We start from the raw sequence: 13,238 nt of genomic DNA, 5'->3' as shown, positions 1-13,238 counted from the left end.
ATTCTTTTTCTTTGCTTGAAAGTATCTATATTTGCACGCACGCACACACGCACGCACGCACGGGTGGATAAATAAGACACTTTTTTTGATTCTCTGTTGCTGTGATAAAACACCAATCAAAAGCAACTTAGGGAGGAAAGGGTTTATTTATCTCAGCTTATAGGTTACAGCCCCATCTTTGAGGAAGCAAGGGCAGGAGCTCAAGAGCAGAACCTGAAGGTAAGAACAGAAACCATGGAGGAATGCTGCTCACTGGCTAGCTTGCCTTCTTACACAACTCAAGACCACTTGCTCAAGGGTAGCATCATCCATAGTGAACTGGGCCCTCCACATTAACCATTAATTAAGAAAATGAACCCCAGACTTGCCTGCAGACCAAATCTAATAGAGCCAATTTCTCAGTTGAGGTTCCCTCTTCCCAGGTGACTCTAGCTTGTGTAAAACTTGACAAAAACTAGCCAGCACAGATACCATATTTTCCTTACCCATTCATCTGATGGGCACCTAGGTTGATTCTCTGTGTTTGCTATTGTGAATATAGACATGGAAGTATCTCTGTGCTTACTAATCACATTTCTTTCCAGTGTATATCCAGAATTGGGACAGCTGACTTGTATGCTAGATCTACTTTTTTAAAAGTATACATTCATTGTAGGAAATAATACATTGGTTATGACATTTTCATATGTGTATCACGTGCTTTGATCATTTCCATCCCCATTATACCCTCCCCCTTCGTGCTGGTCTCCTCCCTCTGCCCAGACAGTTCCCCTACTTTCATGTCTTCTTAAAACTCTAGATTCTGTATATGAGAGAGAACATATGATATGTGTCTTTCTATATCTATCTTATTTCACTTAGCATGATGAGAATTTCAGGTCAACCAGGGTGACATAGTGAGACTCTGCCTCAAAAAACAAACAAACAAAAAACAAAAAAACTAACCACACATGGATGAAACTAGATCCCTGTTTCTCAACTTCAAATTAGTTAAAAGACCTTAATGTAAGCCTTAAAACTTTGAAACTGGTAGAGGAAAAAGTACAGGAAACATTTCAAGATACTGGCAATGGTGTCTGTCAAGAGAGGAATGAATAAAGAAAATGTGGCATTTATACATAATGGAATTTTTCCTTGTGAAGAATAAGGAAGTTATGTCAGTTGACTTTACTTATCTATAGCCCATAATAGTTATACTTATTTATGTTCCCTCAACCTTGTGTAGAGTTTCTTTTCTCCACATTGTATGTGTGCACACACATGCATATACATGCTATGTGTCTGTGTGTAGATCAGAATGTATCCTCAGGTGTTGTTTCTCAGGAACTGTCCATCCTCCATCTTTTTTGTTTTTCTTCTAATTATCTGAATCTCTTCTAATTATCTGAATTGGGCATGAGTAAGCCCCTAGATATGGCCCATCCCGAGACAGAATTGACTCTGTGTGTGAAGACTAGAAGGAAAGTTATCTGCTTCCAAGATAAAATGATAGGGCAGTCACAGGAGAAAGAGTTCCATAAAAAGGGGAGACATTTCTGTAAGAATAAAAGAGCCACTGGTTTAGGGGCTGGAGTATATTGCTCAGTGATAGAGCACCTGCATAGCATATACTCAAGGCACTGGGATAAATCCCCAGGACCTGGGGATAAAGATATCACTGGTCTAGAGTAAGTTCACAATTCTTCAGGAGACATTTTATTCGATTCCAAGATGTGAGAATAGTCCTTTATGGTTAAATTGTGTCTTCTGAGCTGCTAAGATAGCCCTATTCTTTCATCCCAAGAAGATGTCATTACCCTATACCTCTGCATCTGTGACTGCCTTCAGAATGTATATACCTTTATAGTGTTCTATTTTGTCCCTTTGGTCTGGTCTGGAGGCATTTCTGCTGGTGTGAAATTCTCAGATCTTTGTCAGCCTTCCCATGCCGTGTACTAAGTACCCAAGCCATCTGACAAGAGATTTTTCCATGTATTTTTCCTGTGTAATGTATTCCTTCCTGTACCTGGATTTTGCTGAGATGCTTGAATCACACACAAATGATTGTCCAGCCTCATTTTTTGCCCTTTTCCCCCCAGAATACACTGTCTGGGTGAACACAGAACTTTTCAAGTTTCCTTTTGCTTACTATTTTCTCAGTTTTTTTTTAGATTTATTTATTCTTTGTATCTTTTACATCATGCCTCCTGATCCCACCCATCTCCTGCCCCACTCCAAACTAAATCAAAATAAAATTTAAGAGAAAAGGGGGGAAAAAGAAAGAATGAAAAAGGAAAAAAGGGAAAATTTTGTCATGGAAGCTACAGTGTGACACAGTGAGTCATGCAGTAAACCCCTTCATCCATGTATTTTTACATGCAGGCGTCTATCGGAAAGAATCATTGGTCTGGTTCAAGGCCCCTGGTCTCTGCTGCACTATCGATACTGGGCCCTCACTGGGACTCCTCTTGGACATCCTGTTGCTGCCCTGTGTTGTGAAGATCCTGCAGCCCTGGGTCCACAGGACTGACCATCCCCCAACCCCATGTTCCAGCAGGTCACAGATGGGGTGGGTGTTGGGTTGGGCCAACACATAGCCCTGGTTCTGGGACTGGGTAGTTGCAGGGTTGGTCAGCCCACTAGCTCTCCCCTGTCCTCACCACCAGGGTGGGCTCTCCAGCATTGCCCTGGCTAGTTCACCCCTTGCAGCTATGAGCAAGGGGCAGGCCCAGTTCTCCTGCTTGGACCTCAGGGTCCATTCTCCTATACCTACATCCTCAGGGCCAGCTCTACTGTGTTGCCCAGTGTAGGGATCACTTTACCGAGTGCTGTAGCTGATGAAGGGCAAAGACAGCTCTCCTGTTCTTATGACCTCAGGGCCAGCTCTCCCACCTGCCTCAGGCGTGGATGGGTGGTGGTGGGGATAGAGCTGTCCATGCCACAGACAGATGAGTAGTAGGGACAGGGTCTCCCATGTTCACAACTCCGGGGCTGGTTCACCCACACCTCTGCCAACAGGATTGGCTCTGTTGTGCTGCCCAGGTGAGGTACAGGGCCTGCTCTCCTGAGTGCTGCAGCTGATGAGGGGTTGGGTCAGGTCTCCCACCTGCTGCAAGTGGCAAGGGACAAGGGGAGGATGGACTCTCTTTCCCTCACCCATGCCACCACATGGCATATGAGAGGGGTGTGACTTGCTCTCCCTTTCTCATCCCCTTAGGGCCATTTGCCTATGCCCCTGTGAACAGGGTCAGCTCTATTGTACAGCCCAGAAGAGGTGTAGGATCCTCTCAACTGAGTGCTTCAGCCAGTGAGGAGCGGGACCAGTTCTTCCTAATGTTACAGTCAGTGAGGAGTGGGGCCAACTTTGTACAGTCCTATTGAGGAACCACTGATACCAACAGAGACCGCGACTGTAGTGGGTAGCCATTCCAGCTTTGATCTGGAAGTTCCAACCCCCAGTGAGGCTTCGGTAACTGTCACGCCTGCAAGGCGGGGCCAAGAGAGGACCCTGAAGACCCGAGATCAGGATGCGCTGGCTCTCTTGGTTCCTGGACCCTGGACACTGGAGGTAGACCGAGCAGGGTTCTCCAGAGAACACCGCCGGACTGTGCTACACCTTTCCCAGACCCTGTTACCTATCCTTTCACTTGTAAGTTACCCCACAAAATAAACCTCCCTTTGAACTACATGGAGTGGCCTTAATAATTTCACCAATACGCGACTGCATCAGAGCCTATAGTCAGACATGGACCCTAGCAGAAGCCCAAGCTAGCAATGAAGCCACCCACCTCAGCCCACTCCTCATCTCTTTCCCCTCTTCAGATATGCCTCTGCCCACAGAACATGAACCATTTTGTCTCTCTCCTCCCATACCCATACTACTCCATACATTTATTCACCATAGTAATGCCCATCTGCCTGGAGCCGCAAAGTGCCAGGTGGGCCAGTGTTTTCTTCTTGGAGCCTGGGGTTGATGCCCTAGGCCCACATGTGGGTCTCCTTGTCCCGCTTAGAGTGTCATGGCCTTGGGCAAGACCATGCTTCCTCATCACAAAGAGATCATAATAGTGCCCAACTGCCTGGGCCACAGTCCATTGAGTTCTGCCGGCCCCAGCCCTCTCAATTTGTCTTCTACGTTTCAAGCACCAAGAAGACTGAAGGCCCTTTCACATTTTAATTAGTAATATAAATAAGCATCCCAGTTAATCACTTTTACTTTCTAGAAAAACACAGCTGCTAAACACAATTCAAAGTTTCCTGCCACTTTATTATAACAGATTTCTCAAAGATGTCCAATGAACTTGTACTTTATTTCCTTCCAAGGTCCCACCAGAAATACCTTTAGTGCTCACATTTTTTAACCACCTGTCCCATCAAGTCAAGGTGTTTTCTATTGAGTACCTTAAACTTCTTCTAACTCCTTCTCATAACTTAATCCCAGGATCAAGTCCTCATTTTTAACTGTTTGTTAGAGCAGCCTTCCATTTTAGAAACAAAGACCATTTTAGTTTCCTAGGACTGCCAGAGCTGAAAGGCAAGGAAGGTTCTTCACCTGCAGGCTTTAGAGAGTACACAGGCCTGTCAACAGCTTGACCTTAGACATCAGCCTCGGTAGCTCGATATACTCTATAGTTGCTGTAGAGTATAGCAGCTCTAGGAAAAACAAATAGGATTGTTACCTAGGGTACTGTGTTCATCAGTGCAAGGCAGTGGGTACCAAGTAGCTGTCTGTTTAGAGGGCTTTGAGCCTCCTGAGTCCTAGGATGACAGGCATGTGCTTCTGTGCCTGCCTGGTTCCTTTGTCTATTTTCATGAGGACTTATAATTGGGGTGTGTGTGTGTGTGTGTGTGTGTGTGTGTGTTTTATTCTTTTTAGTACTAACAGTGTTTTAGTACTAACATATATAAAGATTGTTTTGCATTAAGAAGATTTATCCATGGTACTACTAGTGAGAGAAAGCTCTAGTGATAAGAAACATTGGTTTCCAGGACTGTCATTTCAATTTATTTTATTTGCATTGAGCACATTAATAAATTGCCACAGTGGTAATATGAAAGTAATGAACCTTCTAGATGCCAGCTGGGGTACAGAGTGGCTAACAGGGACCTTCAGGGCAACTGCCATTGTTGTGCACAACTTAGTTAAAAGGTTTGAGGTTTCTGTTTTATTCCCTTTGAAACACATACTTCACAAAATCCAAATACTGTTTTAGTACTGTGTGCTTTCTAGTTTAGTAGGAGTGTATTTTAAATTTTATTTTAAAAATTTAATGTGTGTGTGTGTGACAGAGAGACAGAGAAAGAGAGAGAATTATAATATGATTTAAATGTTCTAAGTTTGAACCCGATATGAATGTAATATAGAAGAGGAATTGTTTACCAAGGGGGAAAAGTCAGGAAGGCCGAAAGAGAGAGGTTTCACTGATTTTTCAGTTAAATTGTCAAGGATGAGTTGTAAGTTAGCAAGTTGAGTTCAGTCTTTAGCAGATGAGTCAAAGTGTTGTAAATCTTTTAGAACAACTTGGAGGAAGAAAGAAAAGAGATGAGCTGGGGAAGTATCCTGAAGCAAAACTTTAAGTTTGATGTGTACAAATATACAAATAACTAATACAAATGTGAGTCAGATGACTGAAAATTATAAAAGATTTTAAAACTGACTGATATATTTATAAAGTTGGGTTTTGTAATGTATTTATTATTCTCATTATTCAAAGTGCCTCTCCAAGAATAGCTGAGATGGTAACTTTGTTGGACACCTTTTAAAAAGAACGACAAAAGGGCTGGAGAAATGGCTCAGCCGTTAAAGTTGGGCTCACAACCAAAGCATCAAAGTAAACGATGATGGTGACTTAAGAGTTCATGGTTTTACATCTGAGTTTGAATTTCGATCTCCAGCTTGGTCAGGCTGAATATTGATATTAAAATAATTTGGTTAAGTTATCTGAGCCTCCACATAATGAAAGACATAGTAACAAGAGAAAAGCATTTATTTAACTTCTATAAGTTTTATTATTATTATTATTATTATTATTATTATTATTATTATTTGTTTTTTTGAGACAGGTTTCTCTATGTAGCTTTGTGCCTTTCCTGGAACTCGCTTTGTAGACCAGGCTGGCCTTGAACTCACAGAGATCTGCCTGGCTCTGCCTCCCAAGTGCTGGGATTAAAGGCATGCACCACCACTGCCCGGCCTAACTTCTACAAGTTTTATGATGACATCTGAGCCTTTGTAAGGAAATGATACATAACAGTTTGTGTATTTTTATGCCAGGTTTAGTCAAGTAGTCAGAAATAAAATTGAACAAAAGGGGTGTGGTATAATGGTCATAACCTAGAGGCTTCAGTAACTAGGCCCAGACAGTCTGTTCAGATTTGCCCTGGCATCTCTCTCTACCTTTGGTCACTTAACCTCTGGTATAGGAGGAACCTTTTACTTACTGTGAGAGTGTTAAGACTTGGGTTGAGGGAAAGTGGGAAAACCTTTCTCAGGTTATGAGCAGCTCGGAGAAGGAGAAGGGGAAAGATGAGAGTGGCTTCTGCTGCGTTCTCTCATTCTTTCAGCTTAAAGTATTTTTGGAGCTGGGTGGTGGTGGTGCTCACCTTTAATCCCAGGACTTGGGAGGCAGAGGCAGGCAGATCTCTGAGTTCAAGGCCTGTCTGGGCTACAGAGCGAGTTCTAGGATGACCATTGGTACACACAGAAACCCTGTTTTTGTCGTTGATGTTTTGTTTTGTTTTGTTGGGGAGGGGAGTCCTGTGTACTGAAATGATTGCACTTTCTGTAGAATACTTTTAACTAGTCTTTTTAGGATGTCGCATTTAGAAGAGGCGTTTTAAATTCTAGTCTTTGTCTTCTCCCCCTTTAAAGAACTTTAAAGATTAATAAAATCAGTACTGCACAATTTGGACCTCATAGCCTCATGACCAACTCTGCAGCTAGAACTTCTGTGCCGAGTAAGGTGCTAGCATGGAGTTTGGAATCTTAGTTCTTCGCATCCTCTCTCCTCAGGAAAATTAGACCTTTTATTGTATCCAAGTAATAAACAGATTTGGTTTGGTTTTTCTGTGTTTGTTTAGAGACACTCGGCTCTGAATGGTTTTCTCCAAAAATCTGTTTGTGGTTTTTTTTTGTTGTTGTTGTTGTCTTTGTTTTTTTTGGTTTTTGGTTTTTCGAGACAAGGTTTCTCTGTGTAGCTTTGGAGCCTGTCCTGGACTAGCTCTGTAGACCAGGCTGGCCTCGAACTCACAGAGATCCACCTGCCTCTGCCTCCCGAGTGCTGGGATTACAGGCATGCGCCACCACCACCCGGCCCTGTTTGTGTTTATATTACAAAAATTCTTCAAAGTTTCTGGTTCTTTGGTGACACTTCCCTATTTCCGGTGCTAAGCAGCTGTGTAATATATTTTTACAATAATTTCATCATTTCAATGCATGGCTTTTAAATGACTTTTAATCAGTTAGAAATTGCCTTGTGTTGTGTAGATTTCCTTAATATGTTTTGAAAACTATTCAGAAGTTCTTATAAAGGTGAATTATAATCATGATGATTGTATTACTCAATTCCTTCCATCATGAGGGTACCTTTAAATAACGATCCTATCAAGTTTCAGTGACTTGCAGGTAGATATTATTCAGCTTATTTTTATTTAATTTTAGGAGTTTTCATTACCTTTTTTTCTCTTAGAAATCTACTCATGGGTTCTAATTACAATCTTTCCAAGTAAAATATTTTAAGAATTCAAGTGTGATTACTGTGTTCTTTCTTATTCTATTTTTTAAAAAATTGCGCTATTTTTCTCAGTTATTGGCATAATTTCATTTAATTCATAAATACTGTCTCCTCTGTGCTAAGCATATTCCAGGTGTTGAGAGCTAGGGCTGAATACATAATAAAGACAAGGCCATGTTAGGTGAGACAAATAAATAGATGTAGAAAATATTTAATGGTGCTAATTACTATGCAGATGACTAAAGAATAACATAGTGGAGGTTTGAGTGACAACTTCTGAGTGAGAGATGAGAGGTTTCTGAGGGCTTACATTTAGACAGACCTAGGAAAGATGTAGCTTGAGTTTTCCTGCCTGGCCCACAGTCAAGACAAATCTCTCTCACCTGCCAATCCCACAGCCGCTCAGACCGGACCAAGTAAACACAGAGACTTATATTGGTTACAAACTGTATGGCTGTGGCAGGCTTCTTGCTAACTGTTCTTACAACTTAAATTAATCCATTTCCATTAATCTATACATTGCCACATGGCTCATGGCTTACCGGCATCTTCACATGCTGTTTGTCATCATGGCGGCTGGCAGTGTCTCTCTGACTCAGCCTTCCACTTCCCAGCTTTATTCTCCTCCTTGTCCCGCCTACACTTCCTGCCTAGCCAATGGCCAATCAGTGTTTTATTTATTGACTAATTAGCAACACATTTGCCATACAGAACATCCCACAGCAGAAAGATTTAGAAAGAAAAAGATAGCCAAGTTAGTGAACAGACGATGAAATAGTCGGGGAATGCAGGGAAGACGCTCATGGCTGGAGCTTAGGGTGAATATGAGAGCTAGGGGATGGGTATAAGAGAGGTAGCTCAGGGCCAGATCACGTGGTACTTTGTAGACCGTGGGAAGGTACTTGCAGCCTTTGAAAGATTTTAAATGAGAATTGCTGTGGGATGTCTTATATGCTGTAAGCCCAACATTCTCTCGGGATCAAATTGGTGCTGCCAGGAGCAATTGTGTCTCACGTCAAGAGAATTCTATTTAAATGCCATATTCTCTAGGTCCATGAAATGTTTGAAGATTACCTGTCCATCCAACCAATGTATCTGTAAATCTGGATAACCTAACTAACATAATTATAGAGATGACAAGCATAGGTGACTATATATCTGTAAGTCTTATCTACCTAAATAACCTAAGGACTAAGACTTCACATAAACAAGGTAAACAGTGTGTAAGCAAATGTACGGTAAAAGGACAATGACTTCAAAATTGTGACAGTACACAAAATATCTTTAACAGAGGTAGGAATGTATAGTGCAATATGCAATATGACAATAATCCTAAATATATATCAATATACAAAATATCCTAAACAGAGGTAGAACATAATACAGTATGACAGATATAAATTTACATTTGTATCAATATACAAAATATTTCAAATAAGAGTAGAAATATATGTATATTACAACAGAGAATGATATGGTCAAATTTACTTTAATATATAGTCAAGCCAAGATTATAAAATGGTCAATACTGAGAACCTCTAACTAAAGCATATACAAAAGATTGCATTCTCTGCTAAGTAAAATGAAGTATTCTAGTTTTCTTAAAAAACAAAAACAAAACAAAAAATAACAGCAACAAAAACCCCAAACATTAGAGGTAAGAAATTTGGCCAGATTCTATTGCTTGTGAGTAAATGTATCATTAACTAAATGTGTTAACTTGAATGAATTTTCAGACCTCTCTTTGCAATGGCCTCCTCATTACTCCAGTGAAAATAATAGCATTTGTCTTATAGAATAGGGAGAATTGAACATTTTCATACATGTGAAATGTTTAGAGAAAGTTTGGCACATGATATGCATTTAATAGACGACTGTTATTAATATTTATCCTTTCAAGCTTTTGTCCCATAAGCTGTGCAGTTGGATGTGACTTGAACTACTATTTTTTAAAACGTAATATAACTTTAAATCAGAAGGTAGTCTTCATTTAAGTTTTTGGAAAAATTTAAGTATGTTTTGAACAACTTGAGTATGTGAGATGCTTCTTCAACCATAAACTTAAAAACCTGAAACACAGATCACGATTTTCTGATGAAAACTTATCATTTAAATGGATATGAATTACACTTATAACCACATGCTAGGTTTTGAAGACTTAATATGAAAAAGTACATTTTTATTAATTTTATGTTTGCTTAAAATATTTACTTATTTTTATGTGTACGTGTGTGTGCCTATATGAGTTTGTATGTGCATCATGTGTGTGGAGGTGCCCATAGAAGTCAGAAGAGGGCATCAGGTTCTCTGGAACTGGAATTACAGGTGGTTGTGGGCTACCATATGGGTTCTGGGAGCCAAATTCAGGTCCTCTGCAAGAGTAGTAAGTGCTCTGAACCACTGAGCCATCTTTCCAGCCCCATTTTGGTCCCTGTAGTGTCATATTTAAAAAACGCTGACAAGTTAAATGTAATAAGGACTTTTCCCTTATATTTTCTCCTAACAGTTTTATAGTTTTAATGCTTAATGATTTGAGTGGTGTGCATGTGTGTGTACGTGTGTGTGTGTGTGTGTGTGTGTGCGTGTGTGCGTGTGTGTGTGTGTGTGTGTGTGTGTGTGTGTGTGTGTGTGTGTGTGTGTGTGATAATTTCAGTTTCACTATATGGCATGTAGATATCTAGTTTCCCCACTGTTGTTTTTAAAAGAGTGCCCTTTTGCCATTAAATGGTTTTGACAGTTTTCTCAAAAATCTATTGGTCATGTCAGGGTTTATCTCTGAGATTTTCTTCTTCCATGTATCGGTGTGTTTGACTTTATGCTAATACTACACTGGTTTTGATGCTTATAGCTTTCCTGATGACTGCTTTTTGGAATCAGGAAGTTTAAACTTCTAACCTTGTTCTTCTCTTTTTAATTTCTTTGAACTGCTTGGGATTCTTTAAGATTTCATGTGCATTAAAAATAAATATATTTATTCTTTGAGAATTTCATATGTGCATATACATCATTCACTCCTTTCCTCCACTATATACATTTTGGAGACGGGTATCTGTGTTCATTTATATCTGTGCCAGTGTGTGTGAAGGCCAGAAGTGGACAATGAGTGTCTTCCTCAGTTGCTCTCCATCTTGTTTTTTGAGACAGGTTCTCTCACTGATCCTGGAGCTCAACAACTAAGGTAGACTGTCTGGCTAGCAAGCCTCAGAAATCCTCTAGTCTCTGCCTTCTCAGCATTGGGATTACAGACACATGCCATTACAGTACCTGACTTTTTATGTGGGTTCTAGGGTTTGAACTCAGATTTTCATATGTGTATGACAAGCACTTTACTGAACTATCTCTCTAGCACTTCCATGTGAATTTTAAAACCATTTTCCCTATCTTTATAAAAGGAAAAAAATGTTTTGATGGGAATTGCATTTTACTTTATTTATGCCTTTGGGTAGTATCATAATCCTAACAATACTAGTCTTAGAATTTATGAACATGGGTTACCTTTTTATTGATTGATTGATTTTATTTCTTGCCTTGGGAGTGTGATAATTTTTAGTATATACGTCTTTCTTTGATTAAAAAATTCCTATGTAGCCGGGTGGTGGTGGCGCACGCCTTTAATCCCAGCACTCGGGAGGCAGAGGCAGGCGGATCTCTGTGAGTTCGAGGCCAGCCTGGACTACCAAGTGAGTTCCAGGAAAGGCGCAAAGCTACACAGCGAAACCCTGCCTCGAAAAAACCAAAAAAAAAAAAAAAGAAAAAAAAATTCCTATGTATTTTTTCATATTATTTTAATCTCCTTTTCAGATAGTCCATCATTTATATCCTACAACTATGCTTAGTTTATTAGCTTTAGCAATGTGTGTGTGTGTGTGTGTGTGTGTGTGTGTGTGTGTGTGTGTGTGTGTGTACACTTATTAAGGTTTTCTGTATAAGAGACTCTGTTAGCTGCAGAGATTATTTTGCTGCTTTCTTTCAAATCTGGATGCCTTTAATTACTTTTTCATACCTAATTGATCTGGATAGCACTTCAGCACAGTCAGCCACTTATTGTGGGCTCCACATATGAGGACTATATATCTGTTGCAGCCAGCCAGCCATAGATTACAATTTTTCTTAAACCACACCTGTACTGATGTGATATATAAACTTTTCTCTTACTATTCCCTAAGTAGTATAAAGTAACAACTATTTGCATCACATTCACATGCAATTTAATATTATATAGGGGTTTTAAGTAATCTAGAAATGGTTTATGGGAGATGTCTTGTTCCTTATTTTAAGGAAAAAGTTTTCAGCCCTATTGTTTATACTATTAACTGTGAGTTTTTCATGTAAAATGTTTATTGTGTTAAGTACATTCATAGTTTGTTGAGTGTTTTATTATAAAAGTATTGATTTTTGTCAAATGCATTTTAACATCAATTGAGATTTCCAAGTTGTTGCCTTTTAAAAACATTTTTCTGCTGGGCGGTGGTGGCGTACTCCTTTAATCCCAGCACTCGGGAGGCAGAGCCAGGCAGATCTTTGTGAGTTCGAGGCCAGCCTGGTCTACAGAGCGAGATCCAGGACAGGCACCAAAACTACATGGAAAAACCGTCTCGGGAAAAAAAATGTCTATTTATGACATGCATTGCATTGATGTGTTTTCATATGGTGAACCATCTTTGCATTCTGGAAATAATTTTTTCCTGATACTTGTATGTAATAGTCCTCAGACCCTGTTGCTGAATTTTGTTTACTAGTGTTTTGTTGATGAATTTTGCATTCATAGTTATATGGGCTGTTGCCTGTTTTTTTGTTTTTGTTAAAATATCAGAACACAACCATGCCCATTAATTTCTGTGCATCCTGTGGCTTCTTTCTTACTACAACAAAAAGAGCTGAACTGTTTCATCAAACTGAAAATATTACTAACATTTAAAAATATTTGTAAAAATTTATTTTATGCATATGCATATAGATCCTACTATGTAACATTTTACAGGACAGCTTTGTCACTGTCTCAACTCATTCTACTCTACCCAAGAATGCTTCTGCTTCTCATATATCTCATATATTTTGGCATATATGCATTGTTAAATTGAACAGTCCTGGTCATATGCCATTGAAAATTTTAGGATTGGCATTTTGTAACCATAAATAAAGTAGCATCCTAGTTTTCTTGTCATTGCTGTGGACAAACCTATAGCTTTACTCACAGAGTCTGTTTTGTTTTTAACAGAATTGGTATTTAGAGTCCATAAAACTAAGGGAAGAATCCTAGAAACTGGAATCCTAACCAAATTGTTGTTCTTGGGAAAGTCTGTCTGGATACCCAGTCTAATGACTTCCTGTGATTAGAAACCTGATTTCACCACAAGTCTCTTTTGATCTACATTAGTTCACTTTTCTACTTGTCTCTCTCTCTATGTTTTTGCTTTCAGATTCCTCACAACTTTCTAAGGAAGAATGATTTCCTATTTGGTATAGCTGATGGTGCTATGCAATACCAGATCCTTGAAAAGGTCAGCGTCTATAGACATAGTATGA

The 13,238-nt window shown here is 39.6% G+C and overlaps 1 protein-coding gene across 3 annotated transcripts in view; it reads left to right on the top strand.

Annotated features, from left to right (window-relative positions):
• The window catches only part of Scmh1 (Scm polycomb group protein homolog 1), a 161,561-nt gene that overhangs the window by 18,074 nt on the left and 130,249 nt on the right, over positions 1 to 13,238 (top strand). For 2 of the 3 annotated variants that reach the window (XM_052717964.1, XM_052717965.1), the window contains exon 2: positions 13,133 to 13,213. The exons of the other annotated variant lie outside the window; for it this stretch is intronic. The gene's annotated coding sequence lies outside the window, so the exon portion shown is untranslated. The remainder of the gene's footprint in view (positions 1 to 13,132; positions 13,214 to 13,238) is intronic. 3 annotated transcript variants of the gene reach the window in all.

This window comes from Peromyscus californicus, unplaced genomic scaffold, assembly GCF_007827085.1.
Source record: "Peromyscus californicus insignis strain IS unplaced genomic scaffold, ASM782708v3 Scaffold_5__1_contigs__length_169319896, whole genome shotgun sequence".
Lineage (NCBI taxonomy): Eukaryota > Metazoa > Chordata > Mammalia > Rodentia > Cricetidae > Peromyscus > Peromyscus californicus.
This window is presented reverse-complemented; position numbering and strand designations above follow the sequence as displayed.